The sequence below is a fragment of the Natator depressus genome, chromosome 13, assembly GCF_965152275.1.
Source record: "Natator depressus isolate rNatDep1 chromosome 13, rNatDep2.hap1, whole genome shotgun sequence".
Classification (NCBI taxonomy): Eukaryota; Metazoa; Chordata; order Testudines; family Cheloniidae; genus Natator; species Natator depressus.
In genome coordinates this window covers 34399181-34420379 of record NC_134246.1, presented here as the reverse complement: position 1 = coordinate 34420379, position 21199 = coordinate 34399181, and the positions used below count along the sequence as shown (strand labels likewise).

The 21199-nt window shown below is 45.9% G+C and overlaps 1 pseudogene; it reads left to right on the top strand.

The window, feature by feature from the left end:
* Positions 1 to 3249: 3249 nt before the first annotated feature.
* Positions 3250 to 18834, top strand: LOC141997733 (interferon-inducible GTPase 5-like; annotated as a pseudogene).
* The last annotated feature ends 2365 nt before the right edge of the window (positions 18835 to 21199 follow it).

Genomic DNA, 21199 nt, shown 5'->3' with positions numbered 1-21199 from the left:
CCGCCGTCTATCCATCCCCAATACACTCCCATCTCTCTATACACATACAGTCATCTATCCCTCTCCACACACTCCCATCTATCCATCTACTGTGACAAAGCTCTGACCTTGTCTCAGTGGGTCCCACACTTCCAGGTGGATTATGCTAGCCTCAGAGGCTCACTGTGACCCTCAACATAGCCGTTTTCTCTCTAGAGGCAAGGGTCACAGCCTACTGAGCCATTTTCATCATAAGACAGCAAGGGAGGTGGGAAGAAGCATCTCTCCCTCACACAGTCTCTGTTGTCTCACAGTCTCTGTGATTAATTGGGGATGGGGGTGGAGAAGCCCGGGCCCACCCTCTACTGCGGGCTCCAGCCCAGGGACCCTAATAGTAGCAGCTATTGGTAGCTGATTTTTTGAAACAGGACAAGCACAATTCCCTGGGCCACTTCCCCACAGCAGCCCCCACTTCCTCAACATCTACTTCACCCTTACCTCAGTGCCTCCTTCCTTGTGCCTGATAGGGTTTGTCCTACCCAGTTTCTTGAGCAGCGCGGCTTCCTCCTAAAGCTCCTGACACAGGCCCCTAACTGACTAACTGTGAGGCTTTTAACTAGTTCCATCCAGCCCTTGATTGGCTTCAGGTGTCCCAATCAACCTAGCTGTCTCCACTGCTTTCTAGAAGGATCTTAATTGGCCCCAAGTGTCTTAATTGACCTGGAGCAACTGCTATTTGGTTATCATGTTAACAGGGGTTTATTTAGCCTGGGGCAAATATACCTGTTTCTCACTACTTTCCTTTTGCCATCTGGCCTTGCCCCATCACACTACATACAACCAACTATCCGTCCCCATACACTCCCATCTGTTTATCCAAATACAGCCTACTATCCATCCCCATACACTCCCATCTGTCTATCTACATACAGCCGTTTATCTGTCCCCACACACACTGCCATCTGTCTATCTACATACAGCAGTCTATCCATCCCCAAGCACTCCCATCTCTCTCTCTATACAGAACTGTATAAACCCATCTCTCTATCTATGACTATATGGAGTTATCATTGGGGCATGGTTTTATTCACTTTTAACTGCCCTATGTTTTGAGTCTGAAGGTTAGGTTCTCACCTGGTGCGTGAATATTGCAAGTGCTGATTGCAAACACAGGGGCTGGGATACTGATTTGCCAGCTGCCTGTGTTGGAGTAAAAAATTCCCGAGGAGAACTGTGAGTGTGTTGAAGAGGAAGCAGAAAGACAGCATTTCTTGGGCACAGAACCACCTGGAGGTGCAGATGTGGGGATTTCTGAGCAAGGAACCTGCCTGCTGCTGTTTGCTCCCACTGTGTTCAGAGAACCGGACTGTGTGTGCATTCTTTGCAATATACAAAACCACACCCAGAACAGACCCATCTTGCCTCCTCAATTTCTCATCCTAACGCAAACAACCCATCTCAGAGACAAGAGTTCAATTTGCTGTCTTTAACTGGAACTTTTCTGGATAGAAGATGAGGCCTCTCGAGGGGTGTGTGACAGCAGAGCCCCACCCCCAGGCACTGACACCTAGGCCTGTGAAAAGTGCCCTTTTGGCTTCTCTTGTGCAACCTCTTCCCCCTGAAAATGCATCGTGTTTCCTGGCTGGCGAGTCAGGCTTTGCTTCCATTTTGATGCAAACCTCTCCTGTCCCTGGCTGTCTTCAATTGCAGCAGGGAAGGGGTGGACATGAAGGAGGAAGCCTTGTTTACAACGAGGTAGCTAACTTGAGATCATAACCCTAATGTAGACACAACCTGGGGTAGCTTTATTGTACTCAGCCAGCTTATCTGAAAGTTAGGAAGCATTTCTTTCTTTCTTTCTTTCTTTCTTTCTTTCTTTCTTTCTTTCTTTCTTTTCCCACTAATCTGAGATGTAGGTGGGGCTGGATTCCATTTAGGGCCCCTGACTGGAGTTCTTTGAATGGTGGTTGGAGTCAAATGTTCTGATTCTGTGGGCCTCTATTGAACTACAAAGCTCTTTCTGCAATAAGCAGCAATGATAAAAACCAGAAGCAATATATGCCGAGATTATTGAGATCGGGTACATGTGAATACGCTGACTGCTGAATAACGAATGTTGATCGTGTTCCAAATTCCTAGCAATTACAAACAAGTAAACCCGAAAGCAGCATAAAATAAAAAGGCCCAACCACTTCCGTCTCTACCAAATCAATTGACTTTGAGGGGACAAGGATTTGGCCCCAGGCAATTTAAACTACAAAATCATTAATAACAACTCAAACCACAGCCGAGAGCATGAGCAATGACTGGGACATGTAGGGGGAAAGGGAATATTCTGGGAGCAACTGGCTGGTGAGATGTGTGTCTCTGGGTGGCAGAGTAGGGCACGTACTGTCTGGTTGCCTTCACTTTTCCTTTCTTGGCTTTGTGTTAGGTATATTGTGTATAGCGCAACCTTTGTTGACACACATCACATTGACACACATAGTCAGGATATGCTTCTACGGGCACAAAGCTCTAAAAATTTAGAGCAGGTTGCACAGCGGAGCCAAGAGGCCAGTGAAGAGGCTTGGCAACATGTGACCTCCAGAAGAAGAAAGGGGGATGTCCGGGTTTCAGCAACGCAGACACAGGTAACTAACCGCTTTCATGTTCTCTCCACAGGTACTAATGCGGAGAGTGGACCAGATGATACGTCTGAGGGAAGGGAGCAGAAGGAGACTCCGCTGGTTGGAAGGCATGAGATGCACTGTCCTGAGATGGGGGGTTCCACGACCACCACTCCCAAGAGAAGGAGGCGGGTGGTGGTGGTCGGGGACTCTCTCCTCCGGGGGACTGAGTCATCTATCTGCCGCCCTGACCGGGAAAACCGAGAAGTCTGCTGCTTGCCAGGGGCTAAGATTCGTGATGTGACGGAGAGACTGCCGAGACTCATCAAGCCCTCGGATCACTACCCCTTCCTGCTTCTCCACGTGGGCACCAATGATACTGCCAAGAATGACCTTGAGCGGATCACTGCGGACTACGTGGCTCTGGGAAGAAGGATAAAGGAGTTAGAGGCGCAAGTGGTGTTCTCGTCCATCCTCCCCGTGGAAGGAAAAGGACGGGGCAGGGACCGTCGGATCGTGGAAGTCAACGAATGGCTACGCAGGTGGTGTCGGAGAGAAGGCTTTGGATTCTTTGATCATGGGATGGTGTTCCATGAAGGAGGAGTGCTGGGCAGAGACGGGCTCCATCTTACAAAGAGAGGGAAGAGCATCTTTGCGAGCAGGCTGGCTAACCTAGTGAGGAGGGCTTTAAACTAGGTTCACCGGGGGAAGGAGACCAAAGCCCTGAGGTAAGTGGGAAAGCGGGATACCGGGAGGAAACACAGGCAGGAACGTCTGTGAGAGGCGGGCTCCTGCCTCATACTGAGAAGGAGGGGCGATCAGCAGGTTATCTCAAGTGCTTATATACAAATGCACAAAGCCTTGGAAACAAGCAGGGAGAACTGGAGGTCCTGGTGATGTCAAGGAATTATGATGTGATTGGAATAACAGAGACTTGGTGGGATAACTCACATGACTGGAGTACTGTCATGGATGGTTATAAACTGTTCAGGAAGGACAGGCAGGCCAGAAAAGGTGGTGGAGTAGCACTGTATGTAAGGGAGCAGTATGACTGCTCAGAGCTCCGGTACGAAACTGCAGAAAAACCTGAGTGTCTCTGGATTAAGTTTAGAAGTGTGAGCAACAAGAGTGATGTAGTGGTGGGAGTCTGCTATAGACCACCAGACCAGGGGGATGAGGTGGATGAAGCTTTCTTCCGGCAACTCGCAGAAGCTACTAGATCGCACGCCCTGGTTCTCATGGGTGACTTTAATTTTCCTGATATTTGCTGGGAGAGCAATACAGCGGTGCATAGACAATCCAGGAAGTTTTTGGAAAGCGTAGGGGACAATTTCCTGGTGCAAGTGCTAGACGAGCCAACTGGGGGGAGCTTTTCTTGACCTGCTGCTCACAAACAGGGAAGAATTAGTGGGGGAAGCAAAAGTGGACGGGAATCTGGGAGGCAGTGACCATGAGTTGGTTGAGTTCAGAATCCTGACTCAGGGAAGAAAGGTAAGCAGCAGGATACGGACCCTGGACTTCAGGAAAGCAGACTTCGACTCCCTCAGGGAGCGGATGGGTAGGATCCCCTGGGGGACTAACATGAAGGGGAAAGGAGTCCAGGAGAGCTGGCTGTATTTCAAGGAATCTCTGTTGAGGTTACAGGGACAAACTATCCCGATGAGTCGAAAGAATAGTAAATATGGCAGGCGACCAGCTTGGCTTAACAGTGAAATCCTAGCGGATCTTAAACATAAAAAAAGAAGCTTACAAGAAGTGGAAGGTTGGACATATGACCAGGGAAGAGTATAAAAATATTGCTCGGGCATGTAGGAATGAAATCAGGAGGGCCAAATCGCACCTGGAGCTGCAGCTAGCAAGAGATGTCAAGAGTAACAAGAAGGGTTTCTTCAGGTATGTTGGCAACAAGAAGAAAGCCAAGGAAAGTGTGGGCCCCTTACTGAATGAGGGAGGCAACCTAGTGACAGAGGATGTGGAAAAAGCTAATGTGCTCAATGCTTTTTTTGCCTCTGTCTTCACTAACTAGGACAGCTCCCAGACTGCTGCGCTGGGCATCGCAACATGGGGAGTAGATGGCCAGCCCTCTGTGGAGAAAGAGGTGGTTAGGGACTATTTAGAAAAGCTGGACGTGCACAAGTCCATGGGGCCGGACGAGTTGCATCCGAGAGTGCTAAAGGAATTGGCGGATGTGATTGCAGAGCCATTGGCCATTATCTTTGAAAACTCGTGGCGAACGGGGGAAGTCCCAGATGACTGGAAAAAGGCTAATGTAGTGCCAATCTTTAAAAAAGGGAAGAAGGAGGATCCTGGGAACTACAGGCCAGTCAGCCTCACCTCAGTCCCCGGAGAAATCATGGAGCAGGTCCTCAAAGAATCAATCCTGAAGCACTTACATGAGAGGAAAGTGATCAGGAACAGTCAGTATGGATTCACCAAGGGAAGGTCATGCCTGACTAATCTAATAGCCTTCTATGATGAGATTACTGATTCTGTGGATGAAGGGAAAGCAGTGGATATATTGTTTCTTGACTTTAGCAAAGCTTTTGACACGGTCTCCCACAGTATTCTTGTCAGCAAGTTAAAGAAGTATGGGCTGGATGAATGCACTATAAGGTGGGTAGAAAGTTGGCTAGATTGTTGGGCTCAACGGGTAGTGATCAATGGCTCCATGTCTAGTTGGCAGCCGGTGTCAAGTGGAGTGCCCCAGGGGTCGGTCCTGGGGCCGGTTTTGTTCAATATCTTCATAAATGATCTGGAGGATGGTGTGGATTGCACCCTCAGCAAATTTGCGGATGATACTAAACTGGGAGGAGTGGTAGATACGCTGGAGGGCAGGGATAGGATACAGAGGGACCTAGACAAATTGGAGGATTGGGCCAAAAGAAACCTGATGAGGTTCAATAAGGATAAGTGCAGGGTCCTGCACTTAGGACAGAAGAACCCAATGCACAGCTACAGACTAGGGACCGAATGGCTAGGCAGCAGTTCTGCGGAAAAGGACCTAGGGGTTACAGTGGACGAGAAGCTGGATATGAGTCAACAGTGTGCCGTTGTTGCCAAGAAGGCCAATGGCATTTTGGGATGTATAAGTAGGGGCATAGCGAGCAGATCGAGGGACGTGATCGTTCCCCTCTCTTCGACATTGGTGAGGCCTCATCTGGAGTACTGTGTCCAGTTTTGGGCCCCACACTACAAGAAGGATGTGGATAAATTGGAGAGAGTCCAGCGAAGGGCAACAAAAATGATTAGGGGTCTGGAACACATGACTTATGAGGAGAGGCTGAGGGAACTGGGATTGTTTAGTCTGCAGAAGAGAAGAATGAGGGGGGATTTGATAGCTGCTTTCAACTACCTGAGAGGTGGTTCCAGAGAGGATGGTTCTAGACTATTCTCAGTGGTAGAAGAGGACAGGACAAGGAGTAATGGTCTCAAGTTGCAGTGGGGGAGGTTTAGGTTGGATATTAGGAAAAACTTTTTCACTAGGAGGGTGGTGAAACACTGGAATGCGTTACCTAGGGAGGTGGTAGAATCTCCTTCCTTGGAAGTTTTTAAGGTCAGGCTTGACAAAGCCTTGGCTGGGATGATTTGATTGGGGATTGGTCCTGCTTTGAGCAGGGGGTTGGACTAGATGACCTCCTGAGGTCCCTTCCAACCCTGATATTCTATGATTCTATGATTCTATGATTTGGTGTCTTAACACATGGGGCCTGGTTCTGCGTACACAGTTTTTTGGACTGGAAACTTTAAAACAAAACTGTCAAGGTTCCTTCCTCACTCTGAACTCTAGGGTACAGATGTGGGGACCTGCATGAAAACCTCCTAAGCTTACTTTTACCAGCTTAGGTTAAAACTTCCCCAAGGTATAAACTATTTTACCTGTTGCCCTTGGACTTTCACTGTCACCACCAAACGTCTAACCGGGTTTATTACTGGGAAAGAGCCGTTTGGAAACGACTTTCCCCCCAAAATCCTCCCCAAAACCTTGCACCCCACTTCCTGGGGAAAGTTTGATAAAAATCCTCACCAATTTGCATAGGTGACCACAGACCCAAACTCTTGGATCTTAAGAACAATGAAAAAACATTCAGTTTCTTAAAAGAAGAATTTTAATAGAAGTAAAAAGAATCACCTCTTTAAAATCAGGATGATAAATACCTTATAGGGTAATTAGATTCAAAACATAGAGAATCCCTCTAGGCAAAACCTTAAGTTACAAAAAGATACAAAGACAGGAACATCCATTCTATTCAGCACTGCTTATTTTCTCAGCCTTTTAAACGAACAGAATCTAAGGCATATCTAGCTAGATTACTTACTAAGTTCTAAGACTCCATTCCTGTTCTGTCCCCGGCAAAAGCATCACACAGACAGAGAGAGAGCTTTTGTTTTTCCTTCCCCCCAGCTTCTGAAAATATCTTGTCTCCTCATTGGTCATTTTGGTCAGGTGCCAGCGAGGTTATCCTAGCTTCTTAACCCTTTACAGGTGAGAGGATTTTTCCTCTGGCCAGGAGGGATTTTAAAGGGGTTTACCCTTCCCTTTATATTTATGACAGGAACCAGCAAGCTTTAACCGTCCCACCACCTCCTCTTCATGATGGGGGATGGTCAAGGGAAGACTTAATATCTACGCTCCCAAAGAATATCAGAGTACTTGTAATTATATGTTCCTAAAAATAGCAAGTTTCTCTACCTGGGAAGAAGTTTATGTAGGAAATGTTTAGTTGTTTAGACAGCAAATGGGACAATTTATCTTCTTTGTTGAAACTCCTTACTCTGAAATCCAAAAAACCTGCAAGCTACAATCTAAGTTCTGGAACAGTTGGTCATATTTGGGGAAGTACTAAAATAATTACCCTTCGCTGTGAGGGCACATAACACAGGTAGGACTTTCCCACAATACTCACTAAAATCTGGTACCAGCATCCAAGTCTCAGTCATGGCCTTCAATTTAGCTCCCATTGAAGACAATAATGGTTCAGTAATTCCCACGCATATTTGACTGTTAGATCTTCGTCCAGTGGGGTCTTTATCATGGCTTTCAGGTCATTGACAGACTTTCCAGAATGCTGAACGAGTTTTGCAAGGGAGTCGTCCTCCAGGCTGAAGCTCTTGGAATAATCGTGAATGCGTTTCAGCAAGATGGGAACATTAAAAGTAAGAGAGAGACTTTTGACATGAAGACCAGGAATTGCAGCCACGTCTCCAAAGGCAGCTCCCGATAAGAGGGCTAATTTCCACATCTACTGTCCTAGGGCTTCCTTCTTCTTTTGTAAGATCTGTAGAGAAACGTCCGGCAGGCTGAGCAGGAAAGCCCGTCTCTTGTGATTGGTAAGTTCATGATCCAAAGTGTCTACCAGGTCATGGAAATCGTACTTCTCTAGATCAAAGGTGGACAGAAGGAAAACCTTAGGACACCTGCATACTCGAGTCAGCTGACCCAGGCCAGTCATGGCGATGCTGAGGGGCTTTTACCCCTGTGTAGACATACCCTAACACATCCCTTCTCGTTCGTCTCCTTTTCCATCTCTCTTCATGCAGACATCCATCCCATCCCATTGCTTTGTCTCTGAGCCCTGTCTGTTTGTAATCAGAGATTATTCCTTTGTGAAAAATAACCCTGTTAAGGCAGTAATAAAACCCTTGCACTAGCCCGAGGGAACTGGATTGGGGCTTTCCTATCTCCTGATCTCTGAGTAACAAACCGGAGTCAGTTTTTTTTTTTACCCCAGTGGTCTCCTTGGGAGGCTACTCCAGAACCTCACTCGTCTATTGGTTAGAAACCTCCACCTAATTTCAAGCCTAAACTTGTTGATGGCCAGTTTATATCCATTAGTTCTTGTGTCAACATTGGCACTTAACTTAAATATCTTCTCTCCCTCCCTGGTGTTTATCCCTTGGATGTATTTATAGAGAGTGATCGTATCCCCCTCAGCCTTCTTTTGGTTAGGCTAAACAAGCCAAGCTCTTTGAGTCTCCTCTCATAAGGCAGATTTTCCATTCCTCTGATCATTCTAGTAGCCTTTCTCTGCACCTGTTCCAGTCTGAATTCCTCTTTCTTACACATGGAAGACCAGAATTGCACAGTATTCCAGATGAGAGCTCACCAGTGCCTTGGATAATGGTGTTAACCCTTCGCTGTAGCTTTGCTCTCCAGTTCATTGATCTAGGGGATTCTCATTTTGGGTGAGAGAAGGCCTGGGTTTATAGCAGGTTCTAGTTTTGCAAATTGCATTTAGAAAACAGCTAAAGCTTGCAAAGAGGAGCAGATGGGCTTGGGCCACTATATTTGCTAAGGGGAGCTAACGAGCTCTGGAGAGGGGGCAGGAGTGGCTCAGGGTGGGTTAGAAAGGGCTGCTCTACTGATGACTATACTGAGAACTTAACTCCTTTAGGCTGTCTGCAAAACAACTTTGAAGGTCTAAATCCATCCCTTGGTCCCTTTGCACAATTGTCTGGGAAATTCCTCTAAAGACAGATACGGGGCAGCAGAACCCCACTTCCAAAGAGTCTGGAGTATAAAGCCAGCATAGTCACACACCAGCTATAAAGCTACTGGGCTCTCGTTGGGTGAGCTAGAGGCTAAACTACTGCTTTGAACGCACAAAGTCACAGATTCAAATCCTTCATGACTTAAATATTCTGCTTTTAGTCAATGACCCAGTGTTACAAATAGAAGGTCCATGCTATCTTCTCTTGGCAGTCATTCATCTCTGGCCTCTATCACATTTTCAACAGATAATGATATTGTTTCAGGCTCTTGTAGAATAGTTTCAGTCATAAATGCTCAAGTCGTCTCTTTCAGTGGTACGAAACCCAAAAAATGTTCCTTTATGAGCACTTCAGCATTATCTTCATCTGCAGACTTTTCCATATTCACAAAATGAATGATCATCGTGATTTGTTCAACACGATTCACATCTGGTGTACAGTCCAGTGTTATTGAAAAGCATTTTGCAGAATGGGCCGCGTCTACAATTTTTTTTAATGGCATTTGCTGGGATTTGAATCAGTTCATTCCGCATATTTTTTCCTAAGTAATGAACCTGTGTTTCATGATCAGTTATTTTACGTAGATGCTCCTTCATGCCTGGATCAAACAAAGCGAGGTATTCAACAAATTTTTAAAAGTTTCCATTACCCAGAAGTGTATAATTTTTCATTTCTACCATGGCCGCGGAATGCTAAAGTTTGCCCACCAAGAACTCTGACTAAAGCAATCAGATGCTCTAGTATTTGTTGCCAATGTTCTTCTTTTTCCTTGATCACACGTAAATTTTCTTCATCAATAATTTTTCCTTTTTTCAATTGTAATTCAAGTTCTTTCCAATTTTGAAAACATTCCAAATGTTCTGTACTTCTTTCATGTGAAGAGAGAATTGAAGATATGTTTTTCCAGTCCTTCGAACCATTGTCAGTAAGTGATGTACCAATTCCTTGATTTCTAAACAATTTGCAGTAAAAGCAAAACACAGAGTCCTTCGACACTGAATATTGGAACCAGTTTCGATGAATTTCTTCCCCATTAATGAGTTTCCTCTTGTAATGCTGAGCAGAGAATTTTCTTTTATTTCCATCCTTAGGGAAGGGAAATTCATGAACTTGTTCGGTTCCATGTTCCACAAGAATTTGCCACACACTGTCATCACATCTGGGCCATGAAGCTGGATCCCCATACTGTAACTTGTTTGTAACTTCCTCATCCTTTCTTCCTTCTACTTCATTTACTTCAATTTATACATTTGCTCTGAAGGTGAATAAATTTTCTCCACTTCCATATCAGCCTGATGCTGTGAGCTGCCTTCATCTAGTTTCCATCATCTTGAGTTTCCAAACTGCTTTTTTGTGGATGTGAGCTACCCTCATCTCGAAGTAATATACCTTCATCTTGATGTTCCAAACTGCTTCCATGCGGATGTGAGCTAACCTCCTCTCCAAGGAAAATTCCTTCATTTGGATGCTGTGAACTGCTTCCATCTTTATTTGGATTAAAGAGAAGATATTTCAGGAAGGATCCCTGCTGTTTTGCTTGGTCCTTTTCCTTCTCAGCCTTTCATTTACAATACTCAGCTCCTGAGGGTTTTCTTTTTCCTCTTGCTGCCATGGGGCATTTGAATATTGTTATGTACTGTGCTCCCGACTGCAAGTATTATAGCGTTAAGGATGGCTGACACACCCACCACATTGTTGGTGATTTAAACCACATTGCAGCCATCCCAACACGTCTTTTCACTGCTTAAAGATTCAATGATTAGTAACATACACTCACTTACCTATTAAAACAGCTAGTAACAGTGTTTACACGGAAACAAAATGACATTTTCAACGTTATAACCCGACACCAGTTGTTTGGAAAATAATCCCCTCCCTCACGGTTACCCGCTTGGAGTGTGATGTCGTCACTTTCGTAGTCTATTAAGCTTTAACGCTGTTACTTTTCTTTTATCGACCTTATTTATTACATGTGAACCAATTAAAACAAAGAAAGTTCATAATTATACAGCCCGATAATAACGCTAAGGTTTAATAACGCTTAAAGATACTCACATTTTGGATTTATAATGCTGAAAGACATTATTCTTTGGCACCAAGAAACACAAGTTTCCGCAGTATTCCCTAAATTCTTAACCATCTACCTGTGACATGTGTTAAAATGACTGTTGGGCATAGGGAACTGTGGGCGGTTTTGGCGGGGGGGGGGGGCGGTGCTGTGGTTCTCACATAACACGCTGGGGGACACATTAAATCAAGGCTGCCAGGTCTAGTTACTTGGATGTGACGTTTGCAGCCCGTCACCCCCATCTGCCTCTTCCCACCGGGGGTCTCGTGCGTCCATTTGGCTGCGAGCCGGGAGCAGGAGTGTCCCTGCCTTGATTGCGCCACGCTGCTGAGCTGGGCTGCGGGTTTAAAATGCATTAAAACTATTCACGGATTTGGGTCCAATCCAGCAAATGGTTTCCGCTGACTAGAAAATGAGGCAAAACTTGCTCAAGAGTTGAAATGATTTGTTCCGACATTTTCACAACGGCGCGTTTCCACATTTTGTTTTAACACATTTCCAAGGCGAAATGTTGACAGGACGTTTTGCTCAACCCGAACCCTTTCCCCCTCTTTCTTTTATTAGTTTCTTTGTTTCAGTGAGAAAAACTGAAGAGAAAAAACAACGGTGTGGGTTAGAAATGAACCGATTGTTTTCCTGTTTTTTTTTGCCTTAGCCACCAAACTGAAAAATTGCGTATTTGCTCAGCTTCAGTGAGGGCAGGTGAACTCCTGTTTAATGCTTCTGCTGCTGGGCCCGGGAGGCCTGGGCTGAAGGGAGGCGAAAAGGAGCAGAGGCTCCCGGGGCAGAATGAACAGGAGAAGAATGGGGGTGGGCAAAAAGGAGTATGGAGAAGCAGGGACAGAGCGCCAGGCTCCCCACCCTGCAATGCTGCATCTGGCTCGTCTGATCTTCCCCCTCCCCTAAGAAATCCACAGACACCAGCAGAAAAGCAGTTGCCCACACTGACGTGCATGGCTCACAAATCACCCGGGTCAAAGGTTTGACTAGATTGTCCGTGTGTTGTAGTGACAGGTCTTGTTCCTTTCTGCCCTGAAGAGAGCACACCAGCCCCCACATTCATCCCCTTCTCCCATGGCCCCACCCCCACTCTGCCTCCCCCCACAAGTCCCTGCCTCCTCCCACAGCTGCAGCCCTGAAAACAGAAAAGCTCTGCAGAGGGGAGCAAGAGCTCCTCCAGCCCTGCCCCAATAGCTGGGGGAGATTTTTCCAGGGGCCCCAAATTGGCCGAGGCCCATAGGCCATGTGGGAATCTGCCACTGACACCCCTTCCCCCCCCACACAGCAGCACGAGGTTTGCGGAGGCTTAGCCTCTCCTAGCCTCCGTTATGCGCCGCCCATGAAGAAAATTTTGGATATAGAATCTCTTTTCTAGACAACCTCCCTATTACAGATAAGGAAATTACTCTGGAAAGAAGGAATGACCCCATTTAGCTTAAGGTGGTGCACTATACCCTTTTGGGGTGGCCAAATCACAGAACAAGTAGCCAGGAAAGATGTGGCCAGAAGCTGTTTTTGGTGGCTGGTGTTAGATCAAGATATGGAAACCACCAGGCTCTTCTGCTGAAGGAAGACAGCGTCGATATTCAGATCTGTGAGATAGTTGGTAGAGGCCTCTTGATCAGCTGTTACTGGACGTGACCCCTGAAGTTAGTAAAGATGGCAAAAGGTTTGGTTGTCAAGAGGAAGATGATGAGGAGGAGGAGATGGTAGTTCTAGAAGAGGGTGCCCACAGCGAAATCGCAGCCCTCACATAAGATTACATTTATGATTTTGTTTTTATTGTGCCTGTCAATTAAGGAATGTACTGAGGAGGAGGCTGGTGGATTGAAAACTGTGTTACAATGATAAGCTCTTGCTTTCAATGTCATAGAATATCAGGGTTGGAAGGTACCTCCGGAGGTCATCTAGTCCAATCCCCTGCTCAAAGCAGGACCAATCCCCAACTAAATCATCCCAGCCAGGTCTTTGTCAAGCCTGACCTTAAAAACTTCTAAGAAACGAGATTCCACCACCTCCCTAGGTAACACATTCCAATGTTTCACCACCCTCCTAGTGAAAAAGTTTTTCCTAATATCCAACCTAAATCTCCCCCACTGCAACTTGAGACCATTACTCCTCGTTCTGTCATCCACTACCACTGAGAACAGTCTCGATCCATCCTCTCTGGAACCCCCTTTCAGGTAGTTGAAAGCAGCTATCAAATCCCCCCTCATTCTTCTCTTCTGCAGACTAAACAATCCCAGTTCCCTCAGCCTCTCCTCATAAGTCATGTGTTCCAGTCCCCTAATCATTTTTGTTGCCCTCCGCTGGACTCTTTCCAATTTTTCCACATCCTTAGAATCATAGAATATCAGGGTTGGAAGGGACCCCAGAAGGTCATCTAGTCCAACCCCCTGCTCGAAGCAGGACCAATTCCCAGTTAAATCATCCCAGCCAGGGCTTTGTCAAGCCTGACCTTAAAAACCTCTAAGGAAGGAGATTCTACCACCTCCCTAGGTAACGCATTCCAGTGTTTCACCACCCTCTTAGTGAAAAAGTTTTTCCTAATATCCAATCTAAACCTCCCCCATTGCAACTTGAGACCATTACTCCTCGTTCTGTCATCTGCTACCATTGAGAACAGTCTAGAGCCATCCTCTTTGGAACCCCCTTTCAGGTAGTTGAAAGCAGCTATCAAATCCCCCCTCATTCTTCTCTTCTGCAGACTAAACAATCCCAGCTCCCTCAGCCTCTCCTCATAAGTCATGTGCTCTAGACCCCTAATCATTTTTGTTGCCCTTCGCTGGACTCTCTCCAATTTATCCACATCCTTCTTGTAGTGTGGGGCCCAAAACTGGACACAGTACTCCAGATGAGGCCTCACCAGTGTCGAATAGAGGGGAACGATCACGTCCCTCGATCTGCTCGCTATGCCCCTACTTATACATCCCAAAATGCCATTGGCCTTCTTGGCAACAAGGGCACACTGTTGACTCATATCCAGCTTCTCGTCCACTGTCACCCCTAGGTCCTTTTCTGCTGAACTGCTGCCTAGCCATTCGGTCCCTAGTCTGTAGCGGTGCATTGGATTCTTCCATCCTAAGTGCAGGACCCTGCACTTATCCTTATTGAACCTCATCAGATTTCTTTTGGCCCAATCCTCCAATTTGTCTAGGTCCTTCTGTATCCTATCCCTCCCCTCCAGCGTATCTACCACTCCTCCCAGTTTAGTATCATCCGCAAATTTGCTGAGAGTGCAATCCACACCATCCTCCAGATCATTTATGAAGATATTGAACAAAACCGGCCCCAGGACCGACCCCTGGGGCACACCATTTGACACCGGCTGCCAACTAGACATGGAGCCATTGATCACTACCCGTTGAGCCCGACAATCTAGCCAGCTTTCTACCCACCTTATAGTGCATTCATCCAGCCCATACTTCCTTAACTTGCTGACAAGAATACTGTGGGAGACCGTGTCAAAAGCTTTGCTAAAGTCAAGAAACAATACATCCACTGCTTTCCCTTCATCCACAGAACCAGTAATCTCATCATAAAATGCGATTAGATTAGTCAGGCATGACCTTCCCTTGGTGAACCCATGCTGACTGTTCCTGATCACTTTCCTCTCGTGTAAGTGCTTCAGGATTGATTCTTTGAGGACCTGCTCCATGATTTTTCCAGGGACTGAGGTGAGGCTGACTGGCCTGTAGTTCCCAGGATCCTCCTTCTTCCCTTTTTTAAAGATTGGCACTACATTCGCCTTTTTCCAGTCATCCGGGACTTCCCCCATTCGCCACGAGTTTTCAAAGATAATGGCCAAGGGCTCTGCAATCACAGCCGCCAATTCCTTCAGCACTCTCGGATGCAACTCGTCCGGCCCCATGGACTTGTGCACGTCCAGCTTTTCTAAATAGTCCCTAACCACCTCTATCTCCACAGAGGGCTGGCCATCTCTTCCCCATTCTGTGATGCCCAGCGCAGCAGTCTGGGAGCTGACCTTGTTAGTGAAAACAGAGGCAAAAAAAGCATTGAGTACATTAGCTTTTTCCACATCCTCTGTCACTAGGTTGCCTCCCTCATTCAGTAAGGGGCCCACACTTTCCTTGGCTTTCTTCTTGTTGCCAACATACCTGAAGAAACCCTTCTTGTTACTCTTGACATCTCTTGCTAGCTGCAGCTCCAGGTGCGATTTGGCCCTCCTGATATCTTTCCTACATGCCCGAGCAATATTTTTATACTCTTCCCTGGTCATATGTCCAACCTTCCACTTCTTGTAAGCTTCTTTTTTATGTTTAAGATCCGCTAGGATTTCACCATTAAGCCAAGCTGGTCGCCTGCCATATTTACTATTCTTTCGACTCATCGGGATGGTTTGTCCCTGTAACCTCAACAGGGATTCCTTGAAATACAGCCAGCTCTCCTGGACTCCCTTCCCCTTCATGTTAGTCCCCCAGGGGATCCTGGCCATCTGTTCCCTGAGGGAGTCGAAGTCTGCTTTCCTGAAGTCCAGGGTCCGTATCCTGCTGCTTACCTTTCTTCCCTGCGTCAGGATCCTGAACTCAACCAACTCATGGTCACTGCCTCCTTCTTGTAGTGTGGGGCCCAAAACTGGACACAGTACTCCGGATGAGGCCTCACCAATGTCAAATAGAGGGGAACGATCACGTCCCTCGATCTGCTGGCAATGCCCCTACTTATACATTCCAAAATGCCATTGGCCTTCTTGGCAACAAGGGCACACTGTTGACTCATATCCAGCTTCTTGTCCACTGTAACCCCTAGGTCCTTTTCTGCAGAACTGCTGCCGAGCCATTTGGTCCCTAGTCTGTAGCGGTGCATTGGATTCTTCCGTCCTAAGTGCAGGACTCTGCACTTGTCCTTGTTGAACCTCATCAGATTTCTTTTGGCACAATCCTCTGATTTGTCTAGGTCCCTCTGTATCCTATCCCTACCCTCCAGCGTATCTACCTCTCCTCCCAGTTTAGTGTCATCTGCAAACTTGCTGAGGGTGCAATCCACACCATCCTCCAGATCATTTATGAAGATATTGAACAAAACCGGCCCCAGGACCGACCCTTGGGGCACTCCACTTGGTGGCGGGAAGTGCTGGGAGGTAGGCAGAGGAGCGGGGACATAGCGTGCTCGGTGGGGATGTGGGGGAAGGGGAGCTTGGCTGTCTGTGTGTGCAGGGCACCTACTTATTTTTCCCTGTGGGTGCTCCAGTCCTGGAGCACCCATGGAGTCGGTGCCTATGGCGGGCTGCAGGAAATAACTCCGCAGGCCACACGGGCCCACGGGCCATGTGTTTGAGACCCCTGGTCTAGAGCAAGGCAGGTGAGTTGTGCTGCTCTGCCTTAGGGAGCACCCTGCTTTGTCTCTCTCTGGTTTGAGTTCTTGTGTGTTGGGCTTTGGATTCTAAGCAAGAATATCTGGGTTTTTTTCTAAGTTCTCTGTGAACTTACTACTGGATAACGCAATTTAAAAAGCACTTTTTTGGTCATCTGGAGACAGACTGAGGTGGTTGAAATAAACCTATTCCCCAAACAAATCAGGGCCTAATTCCATACCATTTTATACCCACTTTGCATTTATTTGCGCTATACGAGATTGTCAGGGTTTTCTCCCCACTCTGAACTCTGGGGTACAGATGTGGGGACCCACATGAAAGACCCCCTAAGCTTATATTCCACCAGCTTAGGTTAAAAACTTCCCCAAGGCAGAAATTCCTTTCCTTGTCCTTGGACGGTATTGCTGCCACCACCAAGTGATTTAAACAAACATTCAGGGAGGGGCCACTTGGAGCCCTATCTCTCCCAAAATATCCCCCCAAGCTCCTTCACCCCGTTTGCAGGGAAGGCTTGAGAATAATATACCAACCAAATAGGTTAACAAGGTGAGCACAGACCAGACCCTTGGGCTTTTAGGACACTAAAAACCAATCAGGTTCTTAAAAGAAGAACTTTATTATAAAAAAAAAGTACAAGAAGCACCTCTGTAAAGTCAGGATGGAAGGTAATTTTACAGGGTAATGAAAAGATTTAAAACACAGAGGATTCCCCTCTAGGCTCAACTTCAAAGTTACAAAAACAGGAATAAACCTCCCTCTTGGCATAGAGAAAATTCACAAGCTAAAATAAATGATAATCTAACGCATTTCATTGCTATTACTTACAATTTCTGTAATTTTAGATGTATCAGTTCAGTAGGAGCTGGATTACCTACTTGGTCTCTCTCTTTGTCTCAAGAGGGAACACAAAGAGAGCACAAACAAAACCTCCCCCTTCCCCCCCCAGATTTGAAAGTATCTTCTTTCCCCATTGGTCCTTCTGGTCAGGTGCCAGCTAGGTTAATTGAACTGATTAACCCCTTATGGGTAAGTGATTCTGTACCTCTGGCCAGGGAGGATTTGATGTTACTGCATACGTAAAGGTTGTTACCCTTCCCTTTATATTTATAACAAAGATGAAGAACTATGGCGAATTGGGCCTGTATTTGTGGATTCTTACACCATCCGGGGTTTTCTTATTCTGCCTTTTTAAAACAAACAATGAGTGAAATATTCCCTTTCTTTTCTGGGGCAGATGGAAGCTCTCACAAATTTCATGATGGCCCTGGATCTGGACTCAGACCAAAAGGAAGTTGTCGAGATGGGTTTACAGAGCTATGGAAACCTCCTGGCTCATTTCGAAACTGAAGACCCATCAGAAGCAGCTTGCAAAGTGAAGGAGGAATTGAAGTCATTTGAAAATGCCATGCTAAATATCGCCATCACGGGAGAGACAGGTGCTGGAAAATCATCTTTCATCAACGCCATCCAGGATGTGGGACATAAAGATGAAAATGCGGCTGCGACTGGGGAGACAGAAACAACAAGGAAGCCAACTCCTTATCCACACCCGACATACTCCAAAGTAACATTCTGGGGCATACCAGGAGTTGAAACACCTGGTTTGAAACACCTAGATTTTCAGCTAGACCAATATCCTGAGAAAGTAAACTTTGACAGCTATGATTTCTTCATCATTATCACTTCTGAGCGATTCAAATCCAGCCATGACAAGCTCGCTAGGGAGATTCAGGGATTGGGAAAGAAGTTTTACTTTGTGTGCTCCGAAGTAGATGCCAACTTGTATAATGCCAAGAGGCAACGACCCTCCACTTACAAGGAGGAGAAGATCTTGGAAGAAATGAAAGAGAATTGCATACTGCACCTGGAAGCAGAAGGGATGACCTATCCTAAGGTTTTCCTTCTCTCCAGCTTTGATTTAGAGAAGTACGATTTCCATGACCTGGTGGACACTTTGGATCATGAACTTCCCAGTCACAAGAGACAGGCTTTCCTGCTCAGCCTGCCAAACATTTCTCCACAGAGCTTACAAAAGAAGAAGGAAACCCTAAAACACCAGATGTGGAAATTAGCCCTCCTGTTGGGAGCTGCTTCTAGAGATGTGGCTGTGATTCTTGGTCCTCATGTCAAAAGTCTCTCTCTTGCTTTTAATGTTCCCATCTTGCTGAAATGCATGCACAATTATTCCAAGAGCTTCGGCCTGGAGAATGAAAAACTCCCTTGCATAACTCACTGAGCACTTTGGAAAATCTGTCAATGACCTGAAAGCCGTGATAAAAACCCCACCGGCAAAAGATCTGACAGTCAAATATGTGTGGGAATTACTGAAGCATAGCCTGGCCTGCTCACTTTAAAGTCAATGGGTGCTTTATTAACGTCTTCAATGGCAGCTAAATTGGAGGCCATGACTGAGACTTGGATGCTGGTACCAGATTTTAGTGAGTATTGTAGGAAAGTCCTACCAGTGTTATGTGCCCTCACAGCTGGAGGAATTTCTTATAGTGCCCAGAAGCTGGGAATGGACGACAGGGGATGGATCACTTGACGATTACCTATTCTGTTCATTCTTTCTGGGGCACCTGGCACTGGCCACTGTTGAAAGACAAGATACTGGGCTAGATGGACCTTTGGTCTGACCCTGTAGGGCCGTTCTTATGGTCTTATGCCACCAGCTTCATGCTGCATAGATTCCTAGATGCTGTTGCTGAAGACACCCAATGAGTTCGGGAGGTTGTTTTGGAAGAAGAAGGGAAAAAAAATCTTTATAACAGCAACGGACTGTCCATAGCCTTGGGAGTGAATGAAAAAGCTGAACTCCGGTGAAGATTGGAGCTGGACTATTCGAAAGCCTCACCTATGCTAGCCAAAGGGAGACTTTTTTATTCTTGAATTTGCTCCAGCAGAAGAGAAGAAAATGCCAAACAAGACTTCAGGGTGCCTGTTTGATTTGTATTCCATTTTTCATTCACTGAATTAAATGAACTTTCCAAGATACCGCATGGCACTACTTATCCATATGAAATCATTGTGGGGTAAGCTTGCAAATTTATACCCCCAACATTGGAACAAGATCAGAAAGATAAATGCTCCTGTGATATGAGAGAGTCTGGTATGTCTAGAACTGAAAGGTGAAGGGTAATTATTTTAGTACTTCCCCAAATATGACCAACTGTTCCAGATCTTAGATTGTAGCTTGCAGGTTTTTTGGATTTCAGAGTAAGGAGTTTCAACAAAGAAGATAAATGGTCCCATTTGCTGTCTAAACAACTAAACATTTCCTATATAAACTCCTTCCCAGGTGGAGAAACTTTCTATTTTTCGAAACATATAATTACAACAATTCTGATATTCTTAGCGAGCTATGTTAAGCTCTTCCTTTGGGGGCCTTTATGTAGATAGACCTGAGTGTATGGAGATGGATAGATGGCTGTGTGTAGATAGACTGATGGGAGTGTATGGGGATGGCTGGCTGGCTGTGTGTAGATAGACAGATGGTAGTGTGTGGGGACGGATAGATGGCTGTGTGTAGATAGACAGGTGGGAGTGTCTGGGGATGGATAGCTGTCTGTGTGTAGATAGACAGATGGTAGTGTCTGGGGATGGATAGATGGCTGTGTGTAGCTAGATAGATGGGAGTGTGTGGAAATGGAAAGATGGCTGTGTGTAGCTAGATAGATGGGAGTGTGTGGAGATGGATAGATGGCTGTGTGTAGATAGACAGGTGGGAGTGTATGGGAATAGTTTCCATTAACCTTCAATTTTGAAGAGAAAAAAATTCCATTTTTGTCAAAAATAAAATCAGGTTTTTTTGAAAAAAACTGAAACATTTTCCAGACTAAGTTTAGTTTTTACCTCCCGAATGAGAAGGTACAATATTGGCTTCGGGGGGGGTTGTTCTATCGATGATGCCCTGAAAAAACTGTCATCCATTTATTTTGCACCAGCGAAAAATGTTTTTCAGGCAATTCTTTTGTCAGAAGGACTATCCTTTGCTCCCAAGCTGCAGACGACGTTGCAGACAAACTGACGTTTCAAGAACAAGGTAAAGAAACTTGGTTTAAAAAATTCCTTTTACATTTAGAACAACTTTGGCTCTTTGAAAATTCTTGACACGTGAGAAGGGAATGGGGCCCACTTTTACCAGGCAGATGATGCCAAGGCCACTTCTGCCCAAAACAAGACGCATACCCTTAAATCTACCAGACACAGAGCTGGTACTTATTGTGAGGCTCATTTCTAGCCACAGTGCAACCGTGGCCATCTCTACAGACAGAGTTTTCGCTCTACCTGTGGCTGGAAATGTGTTATCCCCTCGGCAAGCTGCGGTTAAATTCTTTGCTAAGGCAGTAATTGGAAAGTGCAGTTCAAAATGTTACATCATAGAATAAAAACGTGTTTCCCATTTAAGGGTTTGTTACTCAGCGATTCAGGAGATGGGAAAACCTGAAATCCAGCGTGCTGCGGCTAATGCAAGATTTTACTTAATCAATAAATATGGTTATTTTTCATGAAGGACTAATCTCTAGCTGCAAACAGAGAGGGCTCAAAGAGAAGGCGTCAGGACTGGAGAGATGTCACTGGGATTGAAAAGGCTGGGACTGTAAAAGGAGATGAAGGAGAGGGGCTATGATAAAGGTTAGAAATGAATGACAGCTCAGAGGAGGTAGAACAGGGCCCTCCACGTCTAACACCAGACAAGGGGTCATGGAAAGTGTGCAA